Source organism: Montipora capricornis, chromosome 9 (genome assembly GCF_036669925.1).
Source record: "Montipora capricornis isolate CH-2021 chromosome 9, ASM3666992v2, whole genome shotgun sequence".
Classification (NCBI taxonomy): Eukaryota; Metazoa; Cnidaria; class Anthozoa; order Scleractinia; family Acroporidae; genus Montipora; species Montipora capricornis.
The window spans coordinates 17,850,738-17,854,937 of record NC_090891.1 but is presented as its reverse complement, the minus strand read 5'-3'; positions in this window follow the sequence as shown (position 1 = coordinate 17,854,937).

Below are 4,200 nucleotides of genomic sequence, written 5' to 3'. Positions count from 1 at the left end.
CTCAAAAAATCATTTGCTAAAAAAATTAGGATTACTTAAGAAGTCGCGATTTCTCCCTAGGAACGTCCGACAGGATCTCTACTTTAAGATAATTTTGCCTTCAGTGACCTATGGTCTCATACTATGGGGATCTTGTCATAATTCCGACTTATTTCAGTCCCTAGAAAGACTTCACTGCAGGGCTACGAGACTTATCTTTAATTTGCCGAAAGACATGACATCTGCTGATGTCTCACAGCGGGCCCAATGGCAGACTGTGTCTATTTATTACAAATCAGCCATTTTTATCTGATTCCACAAAGCTTACCACGATAGGTTACCTAACACATTAATTGATCTGATTTTTAAGAAACGGGCCACAAATTATTTAACCCGGTCTTGCGCCTCTTTAATTGTTCGGTCCACGCTTCAACACGCGTTATATTAAAGACTCTGTCGCGTTTAGAGGCTCAGCCCTGTGGAATGCAGTGACCAATATTTGCAGTACCTTGACAAAAACATTCCGTATCGTGACCTCAGACTAAAGCTCAAATCCCTTAGTTAATTTTAATGAATTTAGTTTTAAGATAACGTCTGTATCCACTTGTAATTTTAGATTTAGATGACTTTGTATATATTTAAATTTTTGTCTATATTCATATCTGTCAATACCGCTAATTTTAAGTTCAATGTTCTTTTTGTATATATTCTTAGTCAGTTAGTGATTAGTTATTGTAAACGACCCCACATGCTCATGTAGCTTTAATACCCATCTTTTTAAAATAAAGGCCATCTATCTATCTATCTATTGAAATACCACTTCACACCTCAATAAAGCGTGTCCTGTTGGATCTTGTTCTGGTCCAACTTACTGACGACCTCTTTCAGTTCACCGACAGCTCCCACAACGTTCGTCCCATAGTCACTTATCATTTCCTTTGGCACATCTCTTTGGCTACTCAATCGTGTGAAGACATTCAGAAAGCTGTCTGTATCTAGATCAAATGCTATACACCTTATTTCAAAATGGCCGCTTATTTATGTGCATACAAATTGGCCCTTGTTGCCTCGTTCAACATAAAATATTCTTTTGAATTTTAAGCGTAAAAGCGAGGCATCAAAGGCTAATTTGCAAGCAAACAAAATAATATTTAATTAAATGGCGGCCATTTTAGAATAAGGTGTATTTCCAAATGAAGTGCCCCAGTCGAAAAGCATGTGAGCAAGCAAAGTCACCTCTTTTGACGGCGCACACCTCTTTCTTTGTACTGTTGTAAAAGGCCCTGCATAGTCCACTGCTGTTTGGTCAAAGGGACGGAAGGTCGGATCTTAGGAAGCGGAGCCATGATCTATGTTGCTGTCTTGTTCCTCCTTCGTTTGCACATGTTGCATGCTCCCACCCATTGTCGAATTTCCTCACGGGCTTCGATTACCCAATACTTCTATTAAACTCATTTGGGACACCACCAAATTAGTACCTGCTGAATGGTTGGCCTGGTGATGGTAATGTTTGACAATGAGCTTTGGGATCAGTTTTAGTTTTTAGACAACCGAGCTCGATTCACCGTATTCGAGCTCGAGTTACCTGTCGAACTCGAGTAACAATCGCACTCGAAATGTCGAGCTCGACAAAGACAACATCGAGCTCGATTTCGAACACTTAGTTATCGAGCTCGATTACCAAGCATTGCTGCTTATCGAGCTCGATTCAATTACTTGCTCTCCAAAGTTATACCGAAGAGAGACTACAGAAAATACCTTATTTCAATACGTGACTCTACAGTTGTCATAGAAAAAGGATTAACTTTATTATGTAACAAGAATTCTCGAAAACAATTTTAAAAATCTGTCTTCGTAATGGAGAGAGTCTACAGAAAAAAAAAAACTTTATATTAATATTTTATTCTAAAGTTGTTATAGAGAAAGAAATTTTCGAAGACGTTTTAAAAAATTCATAACGTTCCTTTTAACCCCATATGAAGGGTTGAAAGCACAACCCCAACCCCCCCCCCCCCAAGGATCCGGACCATTGGACAAAAAAGAACAAGTTCCCCCAGTTGCGGACCAAAAATTTTGTTCAGTTTTATCATGATAAGGGGGATGGCTCTTTATTACAAAAAGATAACGGTTGCGCAACAAGTCCCACTCCTCTACGGTTATCATAGAAAAAGGGTTAATTTGCCCTTATTATGAGTTCGTGAGTGAAAGTATTGCTTGCAGTTATTTGAATCACTTATTTATGCCACAAAAAATTTTTTTTCATTTGAATCAATTTCGTAACAGCCTATTTATTATGCATCACAATATCCGAGAACAGAGCAATTACAAATTAAATGATTCAAAAAAGTAAAAACCTCGTGAAACCAAAGAAAAAGGGCAATACTTAGGGCCTGTTGATATGGTCTCGGGTACCCGAGACAACCCTCCCCCCGAGTTACCCTTGGCGAGACATTTTTCCACTCATTTGTTTAAAAAGTTCTATCAACTGTTTACATGAGTGTTACGAAAAATAGTATTGCGTGACAAGCGTTACTGTCTAGAAGCTTCGCGAGAGGTCGTAGTTTGTTTATATTTAGGTTTGTACGTAAGCGTTTCTAAATCGGTGTGTTTTGTAACCTTTCTATAATTAGGTTGATTACTAATTTAGAAAGTTCTAGAAGTTTCTTGTCAGAGTATATAAGTAGAGGAGTCCAAGCGGAGTGTTTTTCTAACTAGTTTTTCACAAGCGAAGAGAGTTGGCGTTGGCCGTGTTTATTCAAGTGTGACAGAAGCAGTGTTTATTCAAGTTGGCGGAGGCCGTGTAAGTTTGTCGAATACGAGTTGTTCAGAGTTTTACTTCGTGGAAACTACGTTCATTTTTGGAATAAATCTTCTTGTTGTTGTTCCGACAACCCTGCGTTCAGTTTAGTCTGCAAGCTACCTTTCCTCTAAACATTCGAACTCGTAACATTGGGGGCCTGTCCGGGAGAGGAATTCATTTGTTTGCTGACTACAGAAACCAGGAAAGGACAATTCAAGAAGGAGTTACAGAAAAAGTAAGAAGAACTGTGCAAGAGAGTATATTGTGTTTTTGCTGTGAAATCTGCTATGGAAATGGAAAAGCTTTTGCAGATGGGGAAAGAATTCGGATTGCAAGGAGAAAAGCTTCTCGAGTTTGTGAGGGAAGAGGAAGAAAAAGAAGAAAAACGAAGACAATTGGAGGAGGAAAGAGAAGAAAAGCGTAGACAGTTTGAAGAAGAACGAAGAAAGGAACAAGAAGAAAGAGAAGAGAGACGTCGAATGCTTGAGGAGGATAAAAGAAAGGAAGAGGAAGAAAAAGAGGAAAGGCGCAGAAGAGAAGATGAAGAGAGAGAAACTAGACGACAAGAACGCGAACTAAGAAAATTGGAGATGGAAGCCGAGCTGCTGAAACAGAAAGAGGCTATTGAAGCCGCAAGAAGAGAACATGAGCTGGAAATTGCACGTTTGGCTGTGGAGAGTGCTGACGGGCGTCCTGAAGTAAGAGAGGATCGGGCTAAGGCACCTAAACTCCCCTCGTTTGTTGATGGTAAAGACGATTTGGACGCGTATTTGCAGAGATTCGAGAGATTTGCCGAGACAGCTAAGTGGAAAAAAGATGGATGGGCATCGAAGCTCAGTGCTCTGTTGTCTGGACGGGCACTAGAAGTGTATTCACGTTTATCGGAGGACGCAGCTAAAGATTATGACAGGGTAAAGATTGCGTTAATGAAGAGATATGACCTTACCGAAGACGGCTATCGTCGAAAATTTAGAGCATCCAAACCAGAAGTCGACGAAAGTCCGGAGCAGTTTATTGTGCGACTGGACAGATACCTGTTACGTTGGCTAGAGCTTTCGGATACTGCGCGAACCTTTGATGGTCTTAAGGACTTGATCGTGAAAGAACAATTTATTGACTCTTGCCCTAAGGATTTGGCAATTCACCTGCGAGAAAGGGCACCTGAAACTCTAGCAAAGATTGCGAAGATCGCTGACCAGTACTTGGAGGCTCATGGTAAACATTTGTTCAGCTCAGCGAGCAGAAAGCCAACAGTACAGCCTGAGAGGGACGAAGCCAAGAACATGCAGATTAATCCACCAGCTCTGCATTGCTTTAAGTGCAACACCCGAGGTCATAAAGCTGTCAACTGCCCAACCCTAACAAGAAAGTGTTTTCTGTGTGGCAAGCTGGGACATGAAGCTAGAAACTGTCGATCAGGT